Raw genomic sequence first — 14350 nt, 5'->3', positions numbered from 1 at the left:
CCTCTGAAGCCGGAAAAGCTTGCGGTTCGGTGGGAGGGGCCCCTGATAGTGGAGAAGAAACTGAATGAGGTTAACTATCTGCTAAAGGACCCCTCCAGCCAGCACCGCCCAAAGGTTTATCATGTTAATATGATGAAGCCGTTCCAGGAGCAAGCTGTCTGAGTGTGCCAAGTGGAGAAAGGGGACCCACTGGAGGGGGAGGCAGGGTTAGACGTTCTAGCTAGTTATCAGGGAAAGGAGGGGCTGGCAGACATCCAGGTACCCGAAGAATTGAGCCCCCAACAGAAAAAGCAGCTAAAGCAGTGCTTAGGAGAATTTGAAGAGTTGTTTTCGGGGCTGCCCGGGAGAACGTCCCTGACCACGCATTCCATTGTAACGGGGAAATCACCCACCGATTCAGTCACTGCCCCACCGGCTGAAGGGGAGGCAGCTGGAGATAGTGAACAAGGAGATTGAAGAAATGCTGGCCATGGGGGTAATTAAAAAGAGTCATAGCCCATGGTCCTCTCCCCTCATCCTCGTGGCCAAGAAAGATGGTTCCGTTCGCTTCTGTGTGGACTTCCGGAAGTTGAACAGCATCTCTACGGTGGCGACTTACCCCATGCCCCATACGGACGATTTGATAGAAACACTCGGAAAGGCCAGATTCATCTCTACACTAGATCTAACTAAGGGATATTGGCAGCTACCGCTAGATCAGGAAGCTGCCTTGAAGTCCGCCTTCTCCACCCCTAGGGGGCACTATCAGTTTACGGTGCTTCCGTTTGGGCTCTCGAATGCCCCGGGGGGCTTTCAGAAACTTATGGACCAGGTTTTAGAGGGGCTGGGGCTTTTTCATGCTTTTACTTGGATGACGTGGCAGTGTTTAGTGACACCTGGGAGCAGCACTTAGAACATCTGTCCCAAGTGCTTAGCTGGCTGTGGGAGGCCGGGTTAACAGTAAAGGCTTCCAAATGCCAGTTTGGGAGGGGGGAAGTGACCTATTTGGGCCATAGAGTGGGGCAGGGAGCACTGAAACCTATGGAGGCCAAGGTAGAGGCAATCCAGCAATGGCCCGTCCTACAGACCAAAAAACAGGTCCAGTCCTTCCTGGGACTGGCGGGCTACTACCGGAGGTTTGTCCCCAATTTTAGTCAGCTAGTCGCCCCTCTGACCGAACTGTGCCTTAAGAGGCAACCGGTCCGGGTGTAGTGGATGAAAATGTGTCAGCTGGCGTTCGAGGGTTTAAAGGAAAAGTTAAAGCAAGCTCCAGTCCTCTGAGCGCCCGACTTTGACCGGCCATTCGTGGTGTAGACGGATGCCTCCGAAGCTGGGTTGGGGCAGTACTGCTACAGGAAGGGGAGGGGGAACAGCTGCAGCCCGTAGCATTCATCAGCAAGAAGCTGCTGCCTCGGGAGAGGGCTCTGGCTACCATTGAAAAGGAGTGTTTAGCCATTGTGTGGGCAGTGGGGAAGTTGTGCCCATATTTGTGGGGCCATCCGTTTCAAATTCAAACCGACCACTCTCCACTTTGCTGGCTGGCACGGGTGAAAAACACCAACCAGAAGCTGCTAAGATGGAGTTTAGCTTTGCAAGATTACGATTTTACCATCTCCCATATTAAAGGCAAAGAGAACGTGGTGGCAGATGGGTTGTCCCAGAACTTCAGTTGCGAGGGAGGGGACGAGGGTTCATGCGATATACCCCTGCCCCTGCGTGGGCACAGAAAAGAGAATAAAAAACAGGGGTCAATGTGTAAACTTAAGAGGAGTAAAGGGAAGTAGGAATTCCATCTTAAGGGGGGAGGTGTAAGGGTAAGGTAAGGGTTAACTGGAACTTGGGGATGGCATGTCTTTTAATGTGTAAATTTTATGGTTTCATAGGAGGGAGATAAGCGGCCGCAGCTGCATGTGGGAGATGGCCGGAGCCAGGGACCGATTGTGGCATGTCCACTTGTCCTTGAGTGAATTAACATCTCAGGCAGAGGTGTGAAAGATCCACACATCCTACCCGTTTCCTAATAAAAAGGTCTTAAACCTCAAAATTCTGAGCTGTGAGTGTCTGTCCTGGGGGTCCGTGCTAAATCCAGTCAAGAAACCAGCCATTGCTGGGGCGTGCTTCCTTTACAAGAACAAACATAGTTCTAAATACCCCTGAAAAAGCCTTACAACTGCACGGAGAAGCAGTTGAGAGTGGGGGCAAGAGACAGACATGTGGAGGATAGTGATTAGCTGCCTCCAGTGGGACCACCGGGCATGGGAGGGGCGCAGAGCTTACTTTTAGAGCTGATGCCCCTCCCAACCTCGTCTTCGCATTGTGGCTTCGAGCTCTCCAGTCATGCTCAAAGTATGGAGTGTTGTGGTTGAGTGAGAATTTAGGAGTGGCTTGGCAATGACAACAGTGGCGTAGATGAGGAATCCCAACTAGGCCCTTGTGGCTTCAGGTTTAGGAGAGGACCAGACAGTCCTCCCAATGACTGCAACCTCCCACGCAGCCTGGTGACGCAGCGTCCTTTGCGCTGCGCCTTCAGTTGAGCCGGAGGGAGTGTTTGCGGAGTTCTTTTGCAGCCGCTGCTGCTTCCTCCCAGCCTAGAGACTGGCAAGAATGGCAAGTGCCGTGACAAGCCCATAAGCGGGCTATTTCTAAGTGAAATCCCCACCCATGGAGTGAAGTGGCTACAGCCGCTGATTGCTTGCAGCCCAGTTTGGGGCCTTGTTTTGAGATGCGCGGCTGTGCATGCTGCTGATTAGGGGAGGAAATCATTCATTACCCTAGTGACACCCCCCTACAATTCAATAACCATTTGAACAAGGCTTAGGGAGGGGAAGATACAGTGGGGCCTGCTCTTCAGGCATACAAATACCCCCCACACACACACACATACTGGGTGGGTCCTTTGGAATAACTTGAAGGTATAGGAGCCAGCCACTTTGTTGAAGCTAAGTAGGTCTGGGACTGGTCTGGGTTTGGATGGGTGACTGCCTGGGAACTACATATAGTTCCTTGCTATGGGTTTACAGGCTTTGGTAATTCTGTATATAGGAATTTCTGACAAACCCCCCCTTTTTTTAAACAAGGATTTATTTAACCCTTCTCCTCCCTGGTTGTTATAGAATTGTTTTCCAATATAAAAATATTATTTTAGCATACATTAGAATATCTTCTATATTTAAGTAATTACTGGTAATTGATATGCCACCTAAAAAAGGAATGGATGGGAATAAAGGCAAGGGCAAAGCCCTTCGCCCACCACCTAAAAGAGTTAGGGAAAAAGGTGACTCATCATCTGAAGAGGAAATACCACCCCACATACAAGCCATTTTAGATAGGCTCCAAGCTGTGGAACAGGAGAGAAGGATTGAAACACCTCCACCATCTCCTATGCCCATGCCCAGGGGAACAGGGGTTGGGTGACTGCAAACCAGAAAACATACAGAAGATCAGTTATGGCTTTCTGTTGCAGCACGCCTAGATGCCATTGAGGCATCTTCCAGCTCCACCATGTTGAAATCACAGCAGGCTGCTTCAGCTCAACAAACAGCAGAAAAAGAAGTGGCACCCCCCCACACACTAAAACCAACGAGCCTAGCACAGCAACATCTGCATCTACAGCCACTGTGCTATCCAGTGGACAACCACAGACTTTGAACACAGGTGAGAAAGCACCTAACACTACACAGCAGGCCGATTATAAGTTGGGCATCATGCCTCCTTGGGGATGGTGTCCTTGGTATCCCGGCATGGGGTGGCCTACAGCAGGAACAACAGGAAACATGGGAATGGGTTTACAGCAGTCACAGCCTCCACCAGCACAGAATCCTTCTAATAAATCACTAGATAATATCACCTCTGTGGCTATGCAGAGTGAGAATGATACATCCAATACATCCATATCTCAACAGGCAGCAGAAGCACCTACACAAAGGGAGATAAATATTTACCAAACACCCACTCCTGTTACCACTAACTCCAAAGCTCAGCCCCTCCAAAAACAGTCCACATCTTCAACAGCGGCTTGTGCTGCAGTATGACAAGGCTTGGCTAGTGCTACACCAGCTCCTAACGGTGACTCTGTGCAAGGCTCAATTGATCTCCTGGCTGGGGTTGAAAGAGGTGCAATTCCAACTGGCAGCACTGCTGTCCCATTGGGCTACCATCTGCTGCCAGCCACAAAGGAAAAAAATGGCACGGCGAATATATGGATGCTTTTTCACTGCTATTCTGCAATATGGAGAGCAGTGACAAAGACAAAGGGAATGATAAGGATTCTGAGAACTTGCGCTGCAAGAAAGTTACTATGAATTGAGCCAATTGGCTGGCTGGCTTCTTGATCTATATGGGGGTATTACAACTGTGCTTCCCAGAATGAGGGGTTATCCTAACAAAATATTTAGATATGGTGTACCGAGCATACACAGAATATGAAGGAGGTGCATGGCTCTCATATGATGAATCTTTTCACCATAGAGTGGCCTGCGAGCAAGCATTGCACTGGGATTCCAAAGATCATGATCTTTGGCTCCAGTTTATGAGCCCCTCATGACCTGGTTTTGGAGAGAGGGCAGATAGTGGGCACATGTTGTCCAAGCAATAACCCACTGCTAATCCTAAGGGATGGGTGGGGCAAGGGGTTCAACTCCGCTTGCCTTGCTGGGACTACAGCTTCCATGGCAGTTGCAATCAGGCACAACATCAATATCAGCATGAATGCACAGTTTGTGATGGCCACCACCCGTTTGCAAACTGCCCGCAGTCCAGGGGTGGAAAAGGAGGCTTCAGAGATGGACAAGGAAATAGAAAGCCCGGGGGGCATCAGCCACCTCCTAAAGGGGCCCAGCCCAATCAAAATTGAAGTCCTAAGTCATTTGTTGGTGGATTATCCACGCCGTCAGGAGGCTGAGTATTTGGAATTAGGTTTTAAGGAAGGCTTCCGCATTCCATACTTTGGTCCACATACACCATTTAGGTCAAACCACAATTATGTCCTATTTATGGAAAAGCTGATTGGGGGGGAAATTGCTAAAGAAGTACAATCTGGAAGAGTAATCAGTCCATTTCAGGTTCCGCCTATTTATAACATGCGAGTGTCCCCATTAGGCATAGTACCCAAAAAGGCTGTTGGTGAATACAGGTTGATACACAGCCTGTCTTTCCCACCGGGGAATCAGTTAATGATTTTATTCCCGAGCACTTAGCGTCTGTATGGTATACATCATTCGACGAGGCAGTAAAGATGGTACGAAGGAATGGCCCTGGGGTGCTGATGGGCAAATTGGACATCAAATCTGCATTTCGCACTTTGCCCATCAACCCAGCTGATTTCCACCTGCTGGGATTTCAGTTTCATGGACAATTTTACATCGATAGAGCATTACCAATGGGTTGTGCTATCTCATGCGCCATGTTTGAGCGATTCAGCACCTTTCTTGAATGGATCCTTTGATTTAGAACTGAGACACGGGATGCCATACATTATTTGGATGACTTCCTGTTCTCTGGCCCCGCTAATTCAGATCAATAAGATTGGCTGATGCAAGACTTTAAAACCCTATCAAAGGAGCTGGGCATTCCACTGGCACATGAGAAAACTGAGGGCCCGTCAACTTCTATTATGTTTTTGGGAATAGAATTGGATTCTAGACAGCAATGCTGTAGGCTACCTCAAGATAAGCTGATTTTGCTCCAAAATAAATTGCAAGTTATGAAACTGTCAAAGAAAGTTACACTCTTACAATTGCAAGAATTGATAGGCAGCCTTAATTTTGCCTGCTGGGTGATTGCACCTGGCCGTGCATTTATCCGTCATTTATGCTGGGCCTTGAGAGGCCTATCACATCCATATCATAGAGTCAGAGTGACGTGGAATATGTGAGACGACCTTGACGTGTGGCTATCCTTCTTAGAACAGTTTAATGGAATTTCCTTTTGGAGGCATGAATTGTTACTAGAAGCAGAAATGCAGGTACACTCAGATACATCGGGAGCTCTGGGTTTTGGGGATATATGGCAGGATCGCTGGTGCGCTGAGTGGTGGCCTGAAGAATGGCTCTCATCAGGAGTTTGTGGCAATTTGACTTTCCTAGAATTCTTTCCCATATGTGTGGCATTCACTTTTGGTGAGATAATCAGGCCACCGTTCAGGTCATTAACACTTTATCTTCACACAGCCAAAGAGTCATGAAGTTAGTTAGAGCATTTACCCTGCATTGCCTGCACCGTAATATTTTGTTTCATGCTAGACATATTCCAGGTTTAGACAACTCCATAGCTGATGCCCTAATCATGCCACCAGGTCAACAGATTCTGGAATCTGGCCCCCTGGGTGTGACAACTTCCCAAAAACATGTCTTTGGCGTTGTGGGAGATTGGCAGCGTGAAATAGAACAAGCCATGTGGCTATCTGTTGCATCTATCACTAGGGCATCATATCAAAAGGCTGGTCATGAATTTGAAGCCCTCAGAGATGATCACGGTTTAGCATCAGTATGGGCCATTCCTTTCAACCATATCCTGCTGTTTTGTGTAGCATCCAAGAGCTGAGGTTTGTCTCCTAAAACCATTGCAGGTAAGCTAGCTGCTTTAGCATTTTTTAACAAAGATAAGGAGAGTGAGTGACAACACCGAGAATTTCAGAGTGCAAAAAGCGCTCCGTGGGTGGGCCAAAGCATCCCCATTACCTCTGGACCCCAGAAGGCCCATATCACCAGGTAATTTAATTGTTCTAAAAGCAACCTGACCATCCATATGCTGTAACCATTTTGAAGCACTATTGTTTCATGCAGCAGCGCTGACTGTCTTCTTTGGAGCTTTTCGTATTTCTGAATTATTAGCATCATCCAAGGCGGATGCATCTGGCTGGGCACTCCAATATGCTGACCTATCATTCAAAGATCAATCCATTCTAATTTGATTGAGGTGGTCTAAAACTGACCAAAATGCTTCTAGGGTCACAATTTCATTCTCTCAAGCCCCCAGGGAGGAACTACGCCTGATAATTGCACTTAAAGTGAGAGGCCAGGCAACAGGCTTTCTGTTCTGTCATGAGAATATGTCTCCTTTAACAAAATATCAGTTCTGGACAATCATGAAGTGTGCATTGCTGTCTTTAGGTCTAGATGCCTTACTATTTGGAACACACTCATTTAGAATTGGAGCAGCCTCAATAGCAGCTTCCATTGGTTTTTCCTCCCAGCATATACAGACAGTTGGATGATGGAAATCGAAAGCATTCCAGTTGTACATTAGACAATTAAAGTAAGCATGTATTACTTTGGGTTGGTTACTTACACAGGTTATGTTTATTTTAGATATTGGGGCAAGACAGGGCCCAGTGCGAATGATCATCTGTGGACACAGCATGATCTTCTGAGCAACTAATCAAGTGGCTTGTCACCCCCCACCCCATGGCAGGTGTACAGACATCGGGTGCAAGGATAAGGTTGGTGAGCATTCATTTAGCACCATTGTGGTGATTGGTAACTTCTGAGGGCCCTCACCTGGAGTCTTGCGATGCCAGGTGATGGGATAAGAGTTACCTCTGTAGGCCAACTTTACTCACTCACTCAGAGTTTTGCAACCAGAGGGGGAGTGACATCAGAAGGCCTACCTACCCCAAAAGGGGAATCCTGATGGGTGACGATGGATATGCATCACCCATGGGGATCTGAATGTCTCGCCCGATCCCAATGGATGCCAAGACGTTGGCCAGAGATAGGATGCCCGACTAGGCCTCCATCTTTCCCTTGCAGAGATATAAATAAATGTGGCCCCTGTTTAAATCCATATCTTTGTCTCGTCTCTTTATTTTGTCCTCCACTCCCTCAATAAATTTTGTCTGGGCAAAAGAGTAGATGCTGAACACATCGTGACTTTTTTCACATACGTTTGCGCTTAGCAACAGCAACTCAACAGCAACTATTGTTGTTATCAATTTTTTAAAAAGACAGTCCTTATAAACTGGTAATCAAAGAGACATGTTATTTGCGATGTATGTAGTGGTGCTGGTGAGGGGAATAAACAAAGACACAGAGGGTTTATTTCATTTCATTTATTACATTTATATCCCACCTTTTTCCCTCCAAAGGAACCCAAGGCAGAATACATAATCCTCTTCCTTTCCATTTTATCCTCCCAATAACAACCCTGTGAGGTAGATTGGGCTGAGAGTCTGTGACTGGCCCAAAGTCACCCAGTGGGTTTCCATGGCTGAGTGGGGACTAGAACCTGGGTCTCCCAACTCCCAGTCCAACACTCTAACCACTACACCACACTGGCTCTCACACCACACTGGCTCTGAAATGTCCTTCCTATTTGTGGGTGGCACTGGTTCCAGTGGAAGATCCTCTGGAGGATTCCCCTTCCCCCTGCAGCCCTCTGTGCTTATCCTAATCCTGCAGCTTTCCAGAGCCTGCAGAGGGAAGGGGGAATCAGCAAAAAAAAATCCTATCCCCTTCCCCTGGCATGAGTGTCCTGTGAGAGGGAGACTGTGGGTCGAATTCCACATATTCTGCAAATTGTCTACATTCGGGTTACAGTAAACATGTTTTAAAATGAAGCACAAAATATAAAGTAATTTATTATTGCCTCATTCAATAGTATCCAAAAGCTAAAACAAACAAAAAACCTTACTATATATTTTTCTCTGTCAAGAAGGATCTCTCTTTAATTCCACTGACCTTAGTTTATCATGATTGCTGATAGCCAACAATCTGTCTCTATTTTAAAGTGCTGTATTTTTATTTATTAAAAATTGGCTTGTAGAAGATGAACATATATATTATTTCTTAACTTTTGGTTATTAGAACTTTGCAACATGTTATTCTGTTATCCTGAGGATATGATGACTATGAACAGCATTGTGAACAAATGAGCCCCATTACTCATGGGATTTTCAGGCTAAAGTATTTTCTTTATTTTAAGAACCTTTTAATCATGCTGAAGGAAATAAACCCAGAATTTAAAAGTCAAAATCATTACTGACACCAACTTTCCCATGTAAAGTAAACTGTTCTTTGAAATACTTAATTGTTTTCCTTTAGAGTTTATAGCTATTGCATACCTCTATAGAGTTATTTATTGTCCCTCATACTGAACAGTCATTTGGGTATTAGCCATGTTATTATTAATTGTTCTTAATTCTTGTGAACTACCCAGAGAGCTATTGAGCAATATAGAAATGTAATAGATAGATAGATAGATAGATAGATAGATAGATAGATAGATTATTAGCCAAGGCCAGGATGCTTTGGATAACAATTCCCTTCTTAAGGTTTCTATTTTTTTTACTGGACTTTAATAATCTCTCATAACTTCTGCCATTCTGTGGAACAACATCTTCTTTAAAACCAATAGAAAATGTAAAAATTAGATTAATTTATTTATGGATTATTATTTTTAAAGCAAGCTAAAATCACCATTTACCATTTTAGCCAAACACCAGATTGCATATCAGTTTCCCAGAATGCAATGAGGGCTGCTTTGCCCATTACAAGGTGCAGATACATATTTAAAGACATGTGCATGTAGTAGCCCTCATAGTCTTTAAAAATATGTTTGTCTTCGTGACATGGTATATTTATGTATTTGTTACATTTTTAATCCTGCCTTGCCACCAAATGGTTGCCAATATCATTTTTTTAGTGTGTCCATGCCACATGCACATGGTACAATTAAACCATGTGAAGCTGCTGTTATGCTTAATCCTGCTCCCATTGTACAGTTGTCATTAAAAATATTCTCAGCTCCATTTATCTCACTGTTACATAGATTGACCATGCAGGGCTTCTGACACATGCAGAAACGGCCTTATACCAAGTTAGATCATTGGTCCCTTTAATTAAGCATTGCCTATACCAGGGATTTTGAACATCTTTCAGCCCAAGGGCCAAATTCCATTTCAGAAGAGCTCTGGGGTACCACATTCCCAGTGCAGGGTGAGGCCGCCAAAGGCAAAAAGGGCAGGGTCAAAAACACCAGCATATTTTAGCTTAAAGTTCTTATTGTCAGTAACTAAGCCTTGGGAGAGGCATAACATTCTTTTAGAATGGGAAAAAAATGAACACATCTGAGAAACCATAAAATGATTGATGATAGGGGTAGGGAGCCTGGCCCTCTGGGAAATTGGGAGCCCAGAAGGGCCACATTTGGCCCCCGGCTCTTGGGTTCTGTACCCCTAGTCTACACTTTCTGGCAGTGTTTCAAACAGGGATCTTTAATTCAGCATTATCCTGGTTGTGCTTTTTATACTGTATTTTGTATTTGTGCTTTTAACCTGTTGGTTGTTTTATTATGGTTTTAATTTTTGTGAACCGCCCAGAGAGCTTCGGCTATTGGGCGGTATAAAAATGTAATAAATAAATAAATAAATAAATAAAAATCTTTCTCACAATTGGATCTTGGACTTCTTGCACGCAGAGCATGTACTCCGTCACTGAAATATGGCCCTTCCCAAATCAAAGATGAATATTTGGCTCAGCAGCCAAGTAGTGTTTTTCCTTGACAACTCCTCCATTATTGTAGGCACCATAAAGCAGCAAAACAAATATGGTTTACTGAGCTCCTGCTGGGCCAGCAACATGACTAGTTGTCTACATTCAGGTTGGTGAGTATCAGTTTATGCAGGCCTGTTACAAATTCATACAAACGGTGATGAATTTATGATCTTATATGGTGCCCATTTCCAATCCTAGTATCCAAAAAGATAGAGAATATACTGTACACAACCATTCTCCATATCACGAGTTTCTTTGCTTTGTTCTAAGGATTTTTTTGACTGTAATTCATATTTTATGAGCACTTGCTTCGGTTGGAGGTGGTGCTTTTACCAAAGAAGAAAAAAGAAACGTTTCCACTGAAAAATAATATCCATCAAAGTTCTACTTCTCCTGAACCAGTAAAAAAGACAAAATATAAGATCAGTGTCCAACATAGAAAGGGGATAGGAATTAAAACAGATGGCATCCATGGACTACATAAAATATCGGCTTCAAACTAGGTTTGTGAATATGACACTCAAAGCAGAGCTGCAGACAGTTATAAAAATAAAGTGGCTGTGAAGGAGAAAACAGTTGCTCACTTTGATTTTGTGATGATATGGCTGTGCTAGTCCTTTAAATCTACCATTGGAAGTTAGGAAAGAGCCAAGGAGTTTTTAAACATAAACTTGGGCCCTTTCTACACTTTAGGATTATCCCAAGCAAATGGAGGGATCGTTTCTGCCTGCTCCCGGGATCCCCTGTGTGTCATTTGGATGCACAGGGATGATCCTGGGACGATCCCGGGATATAGGCATGGTGTAGACATGCCCTTGGCCACAGAATAAAGAGCTGTAGAAACATTCATGCTCACCTTGACAGCACCAACACTGCTAACACAGGAAATGCACTATATCTACACCAATCTCTGAAAAGTAGAGGCCTATCTAGGAAGACAAGAGCGAGATTACTACTGGTGTGATTTTGGTTGTCTTTATCACTCACTGTGAAAGGGCTGGAAAGTGTCAGGGATTTTAACAGAACAAACTTAATATTCTTTTAACAGCTGGGTCTGTTCTAGTGATGGCTTGTAATGCAGCTTTGGAAGGTGACATTTCCCAGAGCTAAGGAATAGGTTTGAGACCTGAGCTCTGCAGGTCTGAGAGAGAAACACAAAGCCCAGATCTACACCAAGCAGGTTATTGACACTTTGAAAATGGTTTGAAAACTCTATATGGAGTGTGTCCTGGACACCAACAGTTGTTAGTACTATTATAAACCAGTAGTGGTTTATAACGTTTTAAAGCAGTAGTGTAGATCCTGCCAAAGTCTGCAGTCTGAATTTAAGAAAAGCTGTGAGTCTAGCAGCAGCAGTGTGTGTGTGTATGTTCATTTTTTAAAATAATTTTTTATTGATTAAAAATACGCTAATACAATACTACAATATTCACAACACAAGACAACAACTAAAAAAAACATAATACATAACTTGATTATCCTTATAACATTTCTAATTAATATTTTTTATACATCATTACATAACATAAAGTGCACCCCACCCCCACCCCGGGATCTATTCCTGTTTCCAAAATCTCATTGATTCTTCTGGAGGTGGTCTTCCACTCCCCCTAGATAATGCATATTCTAGGAACTGATTCCAAATTCCCTCAAAATCATTTGTTTTTGTTATGCCTTTTCTTATTTTTATATTACATGTCAATTTAACATTTATAGCCATATCCCAAATCTCTTTATACCAATCCTCAACATGATAATCTCCTTGCACCTTCCAGTTCCTAGATATGATTAACCTTGCTGCTGTCAGCAAATTCGTTCTCAATTCTTTTGTTTCTTTATTGCATTTTAAATCTCCATATAATGATAGCAATGCCACTGTAGGTGTCTCTTCAATCTCCATTCCCACAATATCATTTATCTCTTTAAACACCATTTTCCACATTTTTTTGAACAAAAACACATTCCCACCACATGTGTAAATACGTTCCTTTTTCTTTACATCCTCTCCAGCAATTTGCTGAATGCAGCTTGTTTATTTTATTTAATCTCACCGGGGTTAGATAACACCTCCATAAAATCTTGTAATAGTTCTCTTTTATCCTCACTGACATACTTCTCAACACTCTTTGTCTCCGTATTCCCTCCCAACTCTGTTGCCCTATTTGTATCTTCAAATCCGTTTCCCACACCATCTTGCCCATATTTTCTGACTCCCCCTTCCCAGTCAATATTCTATATATTTCACTCGTTAAACCTTTTATCATTTTATTTTCTCCTTTCTCAGTTTCTCTTTTTAAAATCATCTCCTCAAATTTCGTTAATTCTCTACACTCTCCATTATCCTTTAACCATTTCTTTGTCCATTGCTCTAATTGAAAATAATTTAACCATGTTAAATTCCTCTCCTTTAACACCTATTTCCTCTCGATTGTTCATCCTCCTTAACCAATTTTTTAGTTTCATTATATCCTTCTCTATTAGTATTTTCCCTAATTTATCTTTTAAATTCCCTGGAAATTTCCCTAACATTGTCACTGGTGTTATTGGAGAAATACTCGGAAGTAACTCCTTTTTATATACAGGCCATATTTCCCAGTGATTTTTTAGGAGGGGGTTCTCTATTTCCCCCCCCCATTTTTTATTATATTCTCTAAAAAATATGTTTTCCAATTTCCACTCTTTATCCATTCCTTTTCTATGCTCTAACCAACTTAAATCTCCCACTCCTAACATACTTTGTACTATATGTCTTAATCTATTGGCTACATAATATAACTTTATATTTGGGAGTCCTAATCCTCCTTCTTTTTGTGTTAAATACCACCTTTTTTATTTATTCTCACTTTCTTATTCCCATTACAATAATTATTTAAAATATTTTGCCAACTTTTTATCTCTTTTTCAGATATTCTTATTGGTAACATTCTAAACACAAAATTTACCTTTGATAATATCTTCATTTTTACTAAAGCTATTCTTCCAAACCACGATAAATTTAATCCTCTATATTTTTCTAATTTATCTATAACTTCTTTTTAAAAATTATTTAAATGTATGTGTATGTTCAGGGGGAAATGGTGACTTCACTTCCAGTGGGTTATTGTTAGTATTATGCCAAGAAAATTATTCTACATGTTTTTCAAATTTCAATCATTCTCATTCAATTTCATAGAACAGAAATTGCTTTTGGAAAGGAATTCAACATTTCAATGAAATTATCATGGATTGGGTTCAGGGTTTGTGTGCTTACCTTACTGATGAGGTGGCCAAGGAGTGGGCACGAATGTCCTGTCTTTCATTGTACAATAATCTCTCAGGCAGCCTAGAACCACCTTGGATTCCCACACTTTAATTAGAGACCAGAGAAAGACATCATGAGGTATTTCTCCCATGGGACCTTTTCAGATCATAAAGAGCAGGCAGCCTGGGAGGCTGCAGAGCAATGGAGAGATGTGGAATAGAAAAGAAAATACATACACAGCACCCTCAAAAGCACCACCAAAATAAATTATAAAGTGTCCTGAGAATGTGGAAGGAACATGGAAATCTATTCCACGGGGAAGAAAATGGGGAAGGATTATGTACATTGCTTTGGTTTATTTGGAGGGGAAACAGCAGGATATAAAGGTAATAAATAAGAAAACTTTCAGGAAACAGAAGGCCAGGTTTTGGCATAGCACTAGCGTCAGCACTTCCCTGGAGGTGGACACAACACAGCCCCCTCTCACTGCATTGTGGAAGATGCAAAATGGGGGCCAGGTTGCCAATGCAGTTGGTGCTGCTACCACTTGCAGTGGCAATGCAACAAACCAAAAAACCTTAGGTAAAAAAAGAAAGAAGCTGGGCTACAGCCCCTGCCAATGGTGAGCCTTACCTGTGAG

The sequence above is a fragment of the Elgaria multicarinata genome, chromosome 10 (assembly GCF_023053635.1).
Source record: "Elgaria multicarinata webbii isolate HBS135686 ecotype San Diego chromosome 10, rElgMul1.1.pri, whole genome shotgun sequence".
NCBI lineage: Eukaryota > Metazoa > Chordata > Lepidosauria > Squamata > Anguidae > Elgaria > Elgaria multicarinata.
This window is presented reverse-complemented; position numbering follows the sequence as displayed.